The sequence below is a fragment of the Acinonyx jubatus genome, chromosome D1, assembly GCF_027475565.1.
Source record: "Acinonyx jubatus isolate Ajub_Pintada_27869175 chromosome D1, VMU_Ajub_asm_v1.0, whole genome shotgun sequence".
Lineage (NCBI taxonomy): Eukaryota > Metazoa > Chordata > Mammalia > Carnivora > Felidae > Acinonyx > Acinonyx jubatus.
This window is the reverse complement of record NC_069390.1, coordinates 54,879,761-54,895,460: the sequence shown is the minus strand read 5'-3', so window position 1 is coordinate 54,895,460 and position 15,700 is coordinate 54,879,761. Positions and strand designations below refer to the sequence as shown.

General features: G+C 41.8%; 1 long non-coding RNA gene across 1 annotated transcript in view; it reads left to right on the top strand.

Moving 5' to 3' along the window:
* Window positions 1–14,441, top strand: part of LOC113593739 (uncharacterized) — a 29,088-nt gene extending 14,647 nt beyond the window's left edge. The window contains exon 5 of the long non-coding RNA XR_008290491.1: window positions 11,883–14,441. This is a non-coding gene — a long non-coding RNA (uncharacterized LOC113593739). The remainder of the gene's footprint in view (window positions 1–11,882) is intronic.
* Window positions 14,442–15,700: the final 1,259 nt, after the last annotated feature.

Sequence of the window (15,700 nt, the reverse complement as noted above, 5' to 3'; positions counted from 1 at the left end):
TATTGAGGAACTCTCTCTTCCCCTTAAATATAGAAACAAGAGTGCCCCAGAAGAGTTAATGCTTTAAAACAGAACATAATGAATCAGAGTAGAACATAGAAAATCAGGGGCGTCTGAGTGGCTCAGTCGTTAAGCATCTGCCTCTTGATTTTGGCTCAGGTCATGATCTCGAAGTCGCGAGATGGAGCCCGAGTTGGGCTCTGTGGTGAGTGTGGAGCCTGCTTGGGATTCTCTCTCTCCCTCTGCTCTTCCCCTGCTCATACACGTGCGCATGCACACCCATGGTCTCACTCTCAAAATGAATAAACTTTAAAAAAAAAAAAAAAAGAAACCTAGAAAATCATTCTAAGTGGGTCCCCAGGTTGGCAGGACTTCACTTTGTTTCTATCTCTGGTTCTTAACCTTGTTTTGATAACAAATCACTTTGAGAGTCTGGTAAAATCTGTGAGTCCCCTCTAGAGAAAATGTTCACAGACATAAAATACACATTCACTTTTCAGGTATTCAAGAATATCCAGTTATTGATAAACCCATAGTTAAGAACCCATACCTTTCGGGACTAGGTCAATGTATTTAAAATATCTAAAGAAAGTGTTCATCAGAAGGGGAATTAATGGTTAGGCATGAATATAGAAAAAAGAGAACCAAAAAGACAGACCCTATAGTGTCCTTCCAAATATCCTCCATGGAAGAGAGGACTGTGGACCAAAAAATCCATCAAATGTTCTGGTCCTGAGAGCAAGATGAGAGTGTCATTCTAACTTAGTCTGAAGCCATTGACCACTCAAATGAACAAATGCCCTTATTTTGATCGAATACACACCAAACTTCTGATTATAATTTGATTCCTTGAGTAGCTTGCCTACAGGGCAAAAGTGCTCTGACCAGAGAATGTGAGTAACTAGTCCCCTCTGCAGAAAGAGTTCCAGAGTAAATTAACAAGCCAGTATGTTTTTTAAATATGGCATTCTCTATGAGAATGGTTAATAAGAGTCTACATATAAAAGATGACCCTAGGCTTCTGAACTTGTGTGACAAGGGTAAATACCTCTAAGAAAGATTAATCTAGGTTTCTAAGCTTGCAAGGCAGAGAGAATGTGATAAATTTGCCAACTATCTCATTTAAATTTTTCAAATGCGTTGTCTTAGGACAGAGTCTGCCAGAGTCGCTGACTTTATTAATTTTTTTCTGGCTTAAGTGAGAAGAGTCAGATGTAGAATTTTGAGACTCTTCTGCAGAACAAAGGGATTTAGGTTATTTATATACCTTTAAGGAGTTACAGACACCAGTTACAATCATGTGGTTTCCCATGACAACCAATTATTATGCAAACCTTTGGGATTCAAGGTTTCCTACCACAGGAAATAATACTAAATTTTTGAAATCTCAATGTTTTTAAGGAGACTTCAGATAACCTTACAAAGTCGCTTTTTCAAAAGGCTATAAAATATTGAATAGGATGGCTACAAATAAAAATCCTCACATGGGTAGTCTCATCTATAGTCTTGTGACTGTTCTCAGCCTTCATCTTCTAACAAGCTCTTAAGAATGGCTTCATTGCTCTGACTCTCATCTCTGTCTTACACTGTGATAAGACTTCTCTCTCCAGAGTTCCTTTTTACACACAATTAATAGATAGGAAGTCTGCAGTTTTTGACTTCAGGCAAGATTTTAATAGCCAGAACTCAATGGAAAATGCAAGATTTGTAGAAACCTAGGAATTAATACATCAAATGTGAACATAGTAAATTGTAAGAAAAATATTCCTATTTCACCCAGCACATGAATGGTCTCTTAAATCAAGTGTAAAGTCTCAGCCTGGTCTCTTAAGTCCTTAAACAAATGCTCCCCTCCCCCCATCCACCCCACTCATGTATCCACTTTCCTCTCAATCCCAGACCAGTGCCTGTTCCAGCCAAGCAAACAGTACCTCGGTGTGGGTTCCCTCTGGTGCTGACAGGAAGATTCTAGTGCAAGTCTTTTATTTGGGAGGTTCAGGAGCCACCTGCTGGGGAGTTAAGAAAGTGACACAGAGAAAGGAACCAGCTGCCACAGAGGCCAACTACAGCTTAATTCCACAAGAAGATTCTGGAAAAGGGTTCAAAGCATACCTCACAATTATCTCACTAGAGAAATAGGAGCTCTGGGGTATTTTATACCACGTCTCATCAGTCATTGGCTGATGGCTGATCTGGGGAGTGTTAATTCCCCAGCACTTCCAGCATACTGAGTTTGTGTGAACAAGGCAGCTTTCCACAGTTCTGGAACAGCCTACAAGTGCAGAAGTGCATCAGATGCAGGGATGGCAGTCTGAGGGAGATATAGGCAGGATGCTGAGAGTGTCTGCAATACCTCTTCCTGCCCTGCTGGTTTTTCTCCAAAAATTCATCTTTTCTTCCTTCAGAATTGTCTTGAAATCCTTCTCTCCCAAGATCTCTCTGAGTAACCCTAACCCACTCTCAAGACATCTGCTAAGAGTGTATGCCTTGAACGAATGGAAGAAAACTCCTACGTGGACAAGTTTTTTTTTTTTTAATTTTTAATGTTTATTAGAGAGACAGAGAGACAGGCAGAAAGAGGGGGAGACACAGAACCTGAAGCAGGCTCCAGGCTCTGAGCTGTCAGCACAGAGCCTGACACGGGGCTTGAACTCATGAGCCATGAGATCCTGACCTGAGCGGAAGTTGGATGCTTAACTGACTGAGCCACCCAGGTGCCCCAGCTATGTGGACAAGTTAGACAAAAGTGCCCTCCTCTGAGCAGACATGGCTCCTGGGGGCCATACAAAATGGCACTTTTGAAAGCAGCTCCCACAAGTAAGTGCACGCAGCTTGATGGAGGGGTGAAGTGGGGACTGCTTTTGCTCACATAGTCAACCAGGTATCTTTAGGCAGTGCGCAAACTGGACAACAGTACCATGGCAGCCCTGCCTACTTCGATCACTCCTTTCATCTAGAGCCGTCCAGAAATTTCACGTAGTAGAGCTTTCTAGCAGAGTTTGATCAGATATTGAGTGTGTGAACTTGGCAGCAGCTCCCCAAGCATCTATTTGTATTAATTGATGTGTTTCGTGACTAAAGGAAAGGAGGAAGTAGGTGGTCCAGAACCAACTGGCAGAAGAAACTGAGGAAAACAGAAAACTGAAAATGATGCTTATGCTCCAGCTCTCCCTAGCTACTTCTCCCTGGAGGCCTACAAAATAATTCTCCACCTGACTTCCAAGGCAATGGAACAAGATCGCTGTCTAAACTTAATATGCCAAACACCCATTTTCTTTATCTTCAAAATGGTATAGGAAAGATAGGTGAGAAATTGAGAGGGAATATTCTGTCCACTGTTCAGAGCACATGGGGAAACCTAAATGAGGAGCAGTCCTGAATGTGGGTCCCCACGTGCTTTTCTCAAGTTAGTATCTGTTCACTGACTAGGCACCATGTGAAAAGTTCAACAAATTCTTTTTTAAACGTTTAAAATTACAATTTGCAACGTTATAAAAATAAATGAAATGGCACCTAAAATCTTTTTACTCTATCACAAACTATTTTAATGTCCTTGCTTTCTTCTTAGGTTCTCTGAGACGTTCCAGTGCCTACTCAAACTTATTTCTTATTTTTCGCTATCCTAAGTAATTTTTTGTAAGCATCTTGTTTATATTTACCTGTAACAAATCAGGAAGTTAATAATCATCGGCCATCGTCCCCATTCCAAAACTTCTGAAAAGCCTTTCTGGTTTTGACTTTTGGCAGCCCCTCTTCACGAAGAGCTTTGCCTCCCTTGCCTTTTTAGCCCTAATCCAGGCAACGTCCACTCCAGGCAGGGTGAATCCGGACTTAGGCACAAGGTCGTTAAGCACTTCTGGCTCAATACTCATTGACACTTCAGGCACTACCTTGGTACTGCGTATGTGCTAAATGCCCGACTAGGCTCAGGGACTTACAAAGATGAGTGAGATAGATTCCTGTTCTTAATTATTTTCTCATCTTGAAGTCTCCGAGTGCTATTTCAGATCCACACCCATCATGCTGAACTCAATAAAACTTAATCATCAGAATGTTCCATCAGAGCCTAGACATGGGAAGTCTGAGAACCCCTGACCTTCCTCTATAAATTACCCCTCACCAAGAGCATTTATTTTAACATCTTGACTGCACAGCTTTTATTTCCAATAAAAATCTGACTAAAGGAGAAAAGAGGGGGAACTTGAATTTGGAGATGAAAGAAAGGTGGGAAAATAGAATATTACTCATTCGCTTCACTGAGCATCTGGGTCCCAACCAGTTTGACTAGGGACCGTCTGAGGGTCAGGTAACCAGCACAGCTGCTTCAGGATTCAGGGGATAATTACACGATATCGTTGCATTTTAGAGTTTCTAAGGGAATATTCCTCGCTTGGAATACTTCTTGCCAAGTATAGAATTTGGTTCTTCACTCCCATACCACCCCCTCCCAAATATGACCACTCTTCACCCCCCCTCCCCCCCGTCTTCAGTTCTTCTCTCCTCTTCCCCTAAATTCTCATTTTCATAAGAGGATTTAGTTTCCCTCAACTCCAGCTTCTTATTCACAGACTGACTCCACAAATTCTCTGATTTAGAACTGCCAGGTACCTGATTCCTTTTGCACTCTGACCCTTTATAATCTTGAGGAAAAATATACTTTCACTTTCAACATGAATTTTATGGCCATTTTTTTTGATCACTTGATTACTCATATCTTGCTTGCTGCTGTCTCTCCTTAACCCCCAGTGCTTTTCAGTGTAAATTAGTTTTGCTCACAAGTATGCCCATTTTGGTATATTTCAGGGACATGTTATCCACTGCCTTCGTTCAGTCAAGAAATCCGGATCCCGTTCCCACCATGCTTTCTGCCTTTCTCCTCTATCTTGACCTAGTAACTGTTATTGTACTCATCACCTGAGCTTCATGGAGATTCACATGGTCAAGTGCATTTTTGTACTTGACATTTTAATCAAAGGATATCTTCCAAGGAAGAGTACCACTTGAGGGGTTCCTCAAGTCTCAGTGATGTTTGTGGGATATTTACCTCCTTCATGGAAGTCTATTCTCACCTCAGGTCAGAGGGTTGAGTCCATCATGCTCCTTAATTCATGGTACGCCGTCCTCATTGGTCCACTTGAAGACTCTCTCTTCTTTCATTTACTGATTTATTGTCTTTTATTCTCATTCCTCAGTCCCATTCTTCTAATTAAAAAAAAATGTTTTTAAGTTTATTTATTTCTTTTGAGAGAGAGAGCACAAGAGCAGGGTAGGGGCAGAGAGAGGGGACAGAGAGAATCCCAAGCAGGCTCCTCACTGCCAGCACAGAGCCCTACGTGGGGCTCGAACTCATGAACTATAAGATCATGACCTGAGCCAAAATCAGAGTTAGACGCCCAACTGAGTCAGCAGGCACCCCCCCCCAACCATTCTTCTCTTTAAATGAACAACACTCTAATATATGTGATGTGTATCCTTTCATTTCCTTTTATTTGTATGTTTCTTATAAAATGTATTATGTTAGATACGTGTATTTTTCATTTATATATGTGGCCAATTTAAAAACATGTAGCTTACTATTTTTTTTTAAGTTGCATTTTTAAGGGGGTGCCTGGATGGCTCTGTTGATGAAGTGTCCAACTTTTTTGTAGGATTTTATTTACTTATTTATTTATTTGAGAGAGACAGTGAGAGGGAGGGTTAGCGGGAGAGAGAGCATCTTAAAGCAGGCTCCATGCCAAGTGTGGAGCCTGACGCGGGGCCCGATCTCACGACCCTGAGATCATGATCTGAACTGAAATCAAGAGTTGGGTGCTTAACCGACTGAGTCACCCAGGTGCCCTGGTATCTGAGTCTTGATCTCAGTTCAGGTCTTGATCTCAGAGTTGTGAGTTCAGGCCCCATGTTGCGCTTCACGCTGGGTGTGAAGCCTACTTACAAAAAAAAAAAAAAATATTTTTAAGTAATCTCTACATCCAACATGGGGCTCAAGTTCACGACCCCAAGATCGAGAGTCTTATGCTATATTTTATTTTATTTTATTTTTTTTAATTTACATCCAAATTAGTTGGCATATAATGCAACAATGATTTCAGGAGTAGATTCCTTAATGCCCCTCACCCATTTAGCCCATCCAGTAACCCTCTGTTTGTTCTCCATATTTAAGAGTCTCTTCTGTTTTGTCCCCCTCCATGTTTTTATATTATTTTTGCTTCCCTTGCCTTATGATCATTTGTTTTGTGTCTTAAAGTCCTCATATGAATGAAGTCATATGATGTTTGTCTTTCCCTGACTAATTTCGCTTAGCATAATACCCTCTAGTTCGATCCATGTAGTTGCAAATGGCAAAATTTCACTCTTTTTGATTGCCGAGTAATACTCCATTGTGTATATATATACCACATCTTCTTTATCCATTCATCCATTGATGGACATTTGGGCTCTTTCCATACTTTGGCTATTGTTGATAGTGCTGCTGTAAACATTGGGGTGCATGTGTCCCTTCGAAACAGCCTACCTGTATCCCTTGGATAAATGCCTAGTAGTGCAATTGCTGGGTCATAGGGTAGTTCTATTTTCAATTTTTTGAGGAATCTCCATACTGTTTTCGAGAGTGGCTGCACCAGTTTGTGTTCCCACCAGCAGTGCAAAAGCAATTGTCTTTCTCCACATCCTCACCAACATCTGTTGTTGCCTGCGTTGTTAATGTTAGCCACTCTGATAGGTGTGAGGTGGTATCTCATTGTGATTTTGATTTGTATTTCCCTGATGATGAGTGATGTTGAGCATTTTTTCATGTGTCAGTTGGCCATCTGGATGTCTTCTTTGGAGAAGTGTCTATTCATGTCTTTTGCCCATTTCTTCACTGGATTATTTGTTTTTTGGGTGTTGAGTTTGATAAGTTCTCTATAGATTTTGGATATTAACCCTTTATCTGATATGTCGTTTGCAAATATCTTCTCCCATTCCATTGGTTGCCTTTTAGTTTTGCTAATTGTTTCCTTCGCTGTGCAGAAGCTTTTTATTTTGATGAGGTCCCAATAGATCATTTTTGCTTTTGTTTCCCTTGCCTCCAGAGACTTGTTGAATAAGAAGTTGCTGTGGCCAAAGTCAAAGAGGTTTTTGCCTGCTTTCTCCTTGAGGATTTTGATGGCTTCCTGTCTTACAAGAGTCGTATGCTGTATTGACTGAGCCATCCAGGTGCCCCAGCTTACTATTCCTTTTTTATTAAATACTATGGTTCTAAGATCTACCTCCAGTGCTGATGTACATCTAGTTTGTTGCTTCTAATTGATACTGAGTGCTCCGTTGGGTGTATCCCCTACATTTTACTTTTCAGTCCACCAGTTATAGGTAAGTAGGTTGCCTCAAACTTACTCTCAAAGAAAACATTTGCAATGAGCACCCTTGTACATCTCCCCATTCAACATGTATGAGAATATCCCTTGGATATAGGCTCAGGAGGGAAATCATTGGGTGATAAGGCACATGTAATCTTAATTTTACTTAGCATTGCCAGATTGGGGTCCAGAATGGCTGTACCAGTCTGTTCTGACACTGGCAGTGTGTGAGTGTCCCTATATTCCATTATCCCCAACAATATTTAGCATTAATTAGCTTTCTCATTTTTGCCGATATTAAGGGTAAAAAGTAATGTAACTCAATTTTAATTATATATTAACACAACAGAAATGCTGCAGATGGAGCCTTGGGTTCTCATTGACTCAGACCTCTTCTTCATATCTCACACCTACTCAGTTGTTAAATCCCATCTGCACCTCTCCAAAGCCCATTTCCTCCTCTTTTACTTTGCCATGATTTGGGGGGAAATTTTTCCCTTTCACTATTGCAATTGCTTCCTAATTTGTTTCTTAAAAAATTTTTTTTAATGTTTATTTATTTTTGAGAGGGAGAGAGAGTGCGAGCTGGGGAGGGGCAGAGAGAGAGGGAGACACAGAATCCGAAGCAGGCTCCAGGCTCTGAGCTGTCAGTGCAGAGCCCAAGGCGGGGCTCAAACCCATGAACCGAGAAATCATGACCTGAGCCGAAGTCCGATGCTTAACCGACTGAGCCACCCAGGTGTCCCACTACTTTGTTTCTTAGTGTCCAGACTCCACCCTGTCAATACATTCTATATCTGTTACTAAATATTCCAGAAGCAGGGCCCTTTGAGGCAAGAATGAGGATGTTATGAATGAATAATGATGAGGATTTTTACCCTAAAACTCTGAGTCAGGGGTTAACAAAGGTTTCCTTTCTAGCAGGGATCTCTAAACTTAATGAAATGTCAATCAGTTAGAGATATTACACCCCTATAAATCTCCACAGGGGAATTTCTAAAAGGTGATTATCACACCCTCACAGAAAGAAAACTGGGACTCATTAAAGAGTTTACTATGTCTGAGTTTGGAATCCACTCTTCTGAGTCGAAGCAGATAAAACCCGCCGATCATTAGCAGGTGCCTCCTTCCTTTCGCGTTTCTAAACGTTGCTTCATCATGTTGGGATTCTTTAATAAGTCCTGAAAAACCAATTCAAATTAATTAAGCCAAAAAAGAATTGGGAGGCAGAAAGGGAGGGTTAATTATGATAAAAACACAAATGTATTTCACAGAACCCAAGGGGGAAGTGTAGGCAGAACTCGGGGCGATTTGAAAGCCGACAGAGTAAGCTCTGCAAGATGTCTCGGTTCATTCCTCTCCTAAGTGCTTCTTGCTCTGGTCCTCCAACCGTGCGGCCGACTGTCACTGCCCCACAGATTCCAGATCTAAACGCTGCAGATGCCGCATCCCACAGAGACCAACTTAATTCTCTTTTGGCTTCAGGATTATCTCACTTTGCCAAACACTGTAGCTTTCTGTCCCCCAAGAGGCCTGATAATACAGAAATGAGTAAACAGAAATGAAGCATTGCTAGTGACAGACTTAAAAATTTCAGAACTGCTGGGTAGAAGTGGGGGGCCTTCATTACTTCATCCTGTTGGATGTTGGATTGTGAGAAACGATATCCAGACCTGATACGGGTTGTACCCGGAGATCCCAGACTCAGAGTTGGATTCAGGGGTGTAACAGAAGTTACATGTGACTAGTGAGTTGGAGGTGGTATGTGGGTTATGTTCATGGGCCATTTGGGATTGCATGTGTGAGAAGACAGGCGTATGTATGCTGAGCAACTCAGGGGCAGGCTGGGGGAACGTGATTCTGTTTCACCAACATTCCTCACTTGAGAAGTGGCACATATCACTTCTGCCCACGTTCCACAGGCTCGAACTCAGTCATATGACCACCCCCACCCGCATGGGAGGCTGGGAAGTGGACCCCAGATGTGTTTCCAGGAAGAAGAGGAAAATTCATGAGTGTCTGACCACTCTCTTCCACCAACACCTTCCACTTCTACAAAATGGCTTTAAAACGCTTTAAGTTCCCAAAAGTCTGCTCTGTTCTCCCCTCTGCTCTGAATCCGGATGGCAGAGTATCTGTAAGCAGAGCCTGGACATAAGAGTTGCATGAATTAGTTCTACATGGTGGGGGTGGGGGGTAGTGCTTTGTTGCTGAAGAAAAGGGAAAAAGGTAGGTGCTTGGGGGAGAGAAAAAAGAAAAATAGAGAAATAACCACATGGTGTTTATTCCCAATCTCTCCTCTCAACCTATTGAAGAATTAGACTTCTAGGCTCAGAAGTTGATAAGTTCCCTGTCTAAACGTGAGGTTCAAATACCTGCTTTATCTCAGTCTTAACATGGTGGGCGGGAGGACGAGATGAAGACTTAAGAAGAAATGTCATTCTGTTCACAGTTCAGGACGTCCAGCCTAACCTCACGGGGGTTTCTCGGGGCCTGTTTGTGAGCCCCCATCAGCTATTTTGGAGCCGCTGCCTGTAGGCTGTTTATCTAGGAGTCAAAAACTGTGTACAAATGTGATGGGGAGAGGTGAAGGGTTCAGGATTTATAATTGAACCATTAATTAGAACGTGATTTTAAAAAGAAAACAATGTAAATATGTCCATTTCAACCATAACCTTGATGCCTTGATGCAAGTATTTTTATTTCCTTGTGTTTCTTTTTGGTCTTTATTACCTTATGTACATACATTAACATTTTTAAATAAATTTATCATTTTTAAAAACAATGTTATAACCACCTGCACAAAGGAAGCCTGAGGAGACATGACAACTAAATGTAACGTATTCTGGATGGGATTCGGAACAGAGGAAGCTCATCAGGCAAAAACCAAAGGAAATCTAAAGTGTGGACTTTGGTTAATAATAAGGTATCAATATCGATTCATTAATTGTAACAAATATACCATACTGATGTAAGCTATCAATAATATGGGAAACTGGGTGCAAGGTATATGGGAACTCCCTGTACTATTGTCGCAAGTCTTCTGTAAATCTCAAACTGTTCTAAAAAATCGAGTCTATTTTTAAAAAGACTACATTATTATTCTATCCAGTAACTTTTTTTAGTGTTAGACATCCATTCTGTTTCTGGCTTTCCACTGTTAAAAATAATGTTCTTTAAACATCCTGTACCTTTTAAATGAATTCAGAATCAGAATCCACTTCAGAGAGAACCGAGAAGTAGTTAAACTCTAATGATTGCTCCTTCCCCTTCTCCAAACATTCAACTACAGTTTGCCTCTTAGACACCTGTCTCCCCATGGCTTACAGTACTTAATGCCACCTGCATAATGAGTGCTATTATAGTCTCTAGAATGAATCCTGACCCAAGCAAAAGATATTTAAACAGTTCTGGCCCAATACTCATTGACTCAGCAAACATCTATCACGCACCCACAGTGTGGCAGGTGCTGGTGGTAAATAGGAGGAGCTCTCTGCGGCACATATCCATTTGACTTAGGGTGAGGATATTTTAGAGGGTTATGTTTGTGGTCATCTGAACTTGAGGGTTTGCATTTTAAAAGATAAAGCCAAGTTTCATCTTATATACAGCAGTCTTTTCTTCAGATAGTTTTCCTCTTCCTTAACATAGAGGCAATGTCCAGAATATAAATAGTATGTCTTGGCTCAGAATGCATCTGAAATGAAAAGCCATTTTGGGGCATCTGGGCGGCTCAGTCAGTTAAGCTTCCAACTTCAGCTCAGGTCATGATCTTGTGGTTTGTGGGTTCGAGCCCCGTGTCAGGCTCTGTGCTCTCAGCTCGGAGCCTGAGGCCTGCTTTGGATTCTATGTCTCCCTCTCTCTCTGCCCCTCCCCTGCTTGTGCTCTGTCTCTGTCTCAAAAAGAAATAAACATTGGGCACCTGGGTGGCTCAGTTGGTTAAGCATCTGACTTCAGCTCAGGTCGTGATCTCACGGTTCGTGGGTTCTAGCCCCGTGTCTGGCTCTGTGCTAACAGCTCAGAGCCTGGAGCTGCTTCAGATTCCATGTCTCCCCCACTCTCTGCCCCTCCCCTGCTCGTGCTTTGTCTCTCTCTCTCTCGTTCTTAAAAATAAACATTAAAAAATTAAAAAAAAATGAAAAGCCGTTTTATATTGGTTGACATGATACAGTCAGAAGTATATTATAGTTTATTAAACTTGGGGCCCTATACAAAATTAAATCATGGAGGTAAATGAGTATCAGATCATGACTAAATCTTAAGAAAAAGAAGCCAATGTGAGGTGAATGATAAGCCAGGTGAATGATAAATTCACCTCTTCTGATGGGAAAGCTTTGGGGGAAAAAGCCCAGTGAGAGGCAGATTCAGCTGGGCTGTTCAGAGTGGTGGGGGTGGGATGGAAGAGTGGCATGAAATGGAAGAGAGAGGATCCTGTAAAACATCAGGCCCCGGTCACATTCTCGGGCCCATGTGATTTATGTTGCATCCATCCCATTAGGAAGATCCTTTCATTTCAACCATTTCCTATGCTTTTCCCTGCGACAGGGAAGATGGAGACCTGAGATGAGCCATGGCCCAGAGTAGCCATTACAGCATGTCCATGGTGAGTCACATCTATCTTGAAGGGGAGCATGCACAGGGTTTCCTTCTAAGAAGATAGATGGTACTGAAAGTTGGAGTCCTTTCATATTTTTTTCTTTTAGTGCTCATACACAATAATCTATTAACTTCTGATTCAAGATAGAAAACATGAATTTGTCTTTTCCCACCTAAAAACCCATTACATGACAGGGAAAAAAAAAGATACAAGTGAGAAAACGAGGGGGATATCAGTGTAACAGGAATATCAACACATTTCTGAGAGAAAGGAAGTGGATGGAGAAGTAGTTCTGATGATGCAGGGTGCAGGAAGTTGCACCCTGGAATGTGCTAGAGGACTGAGAGACAGAGTTGGGTAGAGTCAGAACCCAAGAGAACCATAAGGCTTGGAAACACCAGGAATGGCCATTGGAAGAAAGATGACTTGGGCTTGAAAACTGGGAAATAGATGGCAGTTCTATAAGTAGAACATTGGACCCTGCTTACATGCTCTCCCACCCCATCCCCACACCAAAACCCCAGCTAGCAGGCATCTGCCTCTCAAGCGACTGTTTAGAATGTATTTCCAATATCTGCACTCTGGGCAGCTGATTTCTGGATCAGCCTGGAGTCAAGCTCTCCAATAAACAAGCCCAGCACATATTCACAGAGCCCCAATCAGGTCTTTGTGGCTCATTCCTAAAAGCAAATAAGTATTACCAGGTATTTGAAAGCCTGTAAGATGAAAGTGCTAAAACAAGAAGCCACAGTTATGAAAAGAATCACCAGGGGGCACCTGAGTGGCTCAATCCGTTAAGCGTCCGACTTTGGCTCAGGTCACTATCTCACGGTTTGTGGGTTTGAGCCCCGCGTCAGGCTCTGTGCTGACACCTGTCTGTCCCTGCCCTGCTCACGCTCTCCCTCTCCTTCAAAAATAAGTAAAAAAATAAATAAATAAATAAAAAATTAAAAAAAAACCACCAGGAAGCAAGAATGAGCTCTGGAATTAAATATATAATTGGTCAAATAATTCAATAAAAGAATAGTAAGATAAAGATGGAAGATATGAGAGGATTTGCAACACTCGAGTAATAGAAATTCCAAATGGGTCAGACAGAGGGTGGATGATTATAAGAGTGGTAAGAGACTTGGCCAGAGCTGAAGGACACTAGTTGCCAGACGAAAAGAATCCACCAAGTTCCAAACACGTGAATGATAAATCTGTGTGAAATTTCAAAACTCCATGAATAAAGAGAAGATTCTAAAAGATTTCAAAGATGGAAGGGAAAGAGGGGACTTCCAAATTAGACCTGAAAACCAGACTCACGTGGGATTGCTCATCTGTAGTCGTAGGTACTGGAAGACCACAGAAGAATAAAACCTTTCGAGTTCTGATAGGAAGTGTTATCAGTCTTTTACTTTTATATCCTGTGAAGTGCAAGGGCAGACTAAAAACATTTTCAGACAAACAAGTAACAAGGACTTTTATCTCCAACATAGTCCCGATGAGGAAATTCCTGAGGATGTACTCAAATAAGACCAGTGAGTAAATCAACAAATCAACAGACTTGGAATTCAAGCCAGGAGGGAAGTGAAAGGACAAGAACTCTGCAGCTAGGACAGGCTGGAGCAGGAGGATGGGGGATTACAGGAGGAGGGGGCTGCAGAAAGTACGGATTCCAGGGATTTGCTATCCTTGAGGATTTGGAGACACTTCAGGAGAAAAGCCATGTTTATTTCTAGAAAACTATTTTCTTCCATCTCTAAAAAAAATTGCTTCAGAATCCTTCCCTGATGAATCTATTCTATAATTCTCTACTCAGTGTCCTTTCTAAGAGATTTTCAGGAGCTGGCTGTTCCAGCAGAACCTACTCAGAATTTGGGGGTGTGAGGCCTGAAACTCCCTCGCAGGCATCTGTTGACAAGAATTGCTATTCACAAGGGGGGATAGGCTTTGGAGCTGAGGAAAGTTGGTGCCTAGAGGAGAGAAAGGAAAACTACAAAGAAAGAATTACATGATACTTGTTTCCTAACTAGCTCAGGGTTCCTCTTCAATCAGCCATTTAGTCTGGGTAGGGCTCAGCCCTCAAGTCTAAGGAAGGAACATACACACCAGGCTTAAGTCAAACAATACATACTGTTCTCTAGTGACAACATTGGCTAAGGGGCAGTACGTGCCATAAGATGTCCGATCACAAGGAATTTAGGACATTAGCTGGAAATGTTGAGGCAAAGATTTTCACTCTTTCCTGCTGGTCTTAAACCTGGAATGACGTAGTCTTAGAAGTTACTGGCTGCCATACGACAATAAGAGGGCAGAGAGAGCCTCTCTGTGGTTGAGACTGACACACAGTGGGGAGCAGAACCAAAAGATGGAGAGGACTTATGTCCTGATGATATTTTATAAGCTCCTGCTTTAAGCCACACCAATGGCCAACCCTGTTCTGGGACTTTTATGAAGTCCATAAACTCACTATCTGTGGAAGTCTGGGTCAAGTTTCCTCTTGTATAAAACAGAAATATTCTTACCTGATATAGACTTTATACATTTGCTTATTGATTTTCAGCTTTCTGATTGAACAGAATGTATTATGGCAACAGAAAAGGATATATAAATGCTTTTAACCTTGAAAATATAAAAATGAAAATACAGATGATAGAAACAGATGGAAGATGGAAGCAAAGGTAAATGAAGAACGGGGCACTGATTTCTATAAATGTTGGGATCAAGAGACATAGTCTATAGGTGATGAAACAAGAAATAAAGGTGTAAGTTAGCATGTGAAATTACAAATGTCATAGGGGTGCCTGGGTGGCTCAGTCAGTTGAGCGTCCGACTCTTAATATCAGCTCAGGTCGTGATCTCATGGTTGGTGGGATCGAGCTCCATGTTAGGCTCTGTGCTGACAGCATGGAGCCTGCTTGGGATTCTCTCTCCCTCTGCCCCTCCCCCACTTGTGCACGTGCTCTCTCTCTCTGAGACAGCACCAAAGAGAAGGGAAACTATTCAGGGGAAGTAAATAGGTTTAAATTGTGAGACTCAGGAGAAAACTAGAGAAGTTGAAGGGAAACCTTGAGGCTTTGTCTCTATTCTACCTTTGTGAAGTGTTTGCTCCTCTCTCTGAGCTGAAAGTTATCCTAAGAAGGTTGGGATTTCTTTTTCCTTTTGGATGATGCAATTGCAATGATGCTTATGAGTCAGGTCGTCAGGACATGCACACTTTGGAGCCCAGGGATGCTTAGCTGAGGGTTAAGAGAGAAAATCAAAGTGGAGACTTGGAAAATGGTGAGACAAAGCCATAACTAAACCGAATGGTTTGCTCTGACAATTTTGTCTGTTGGTATTGGTGGGAAAAAGGGAAAATTAGCTGAAAAAATGGAGGAGAGGTTGACTAATAATAGCTCACATTAGAGAAAATTAGCAAGAACTTTGGTAAAGGTAACTTGGAAACATGATATAACATACTCATAACTCCTTACACAATAGGGAGGTAAAAAAGCCAGAAGGAAAACAACATGCTTTCTATGGCATCAAAGTGGCCTGAGAATACTCTAGCGTTGACCTGCCTTCCTCTGGCTGATGAGGGGCACTAGCTAGATTTTGACTCTGATACTTTTCCCCTGGAAGAAAGGCTAAGACTCTAGGGAAGAAACACACTGGTTCCATCTCTCGAAGCAGGAAGCATTTCACACTGAGCCTGTAGCATCCTGTCATCTACTCAAGACAACAGGGATGCACTCAGAGATACCTGGCAGAACTGACAAGGTCTGAAACACCTGCTTAA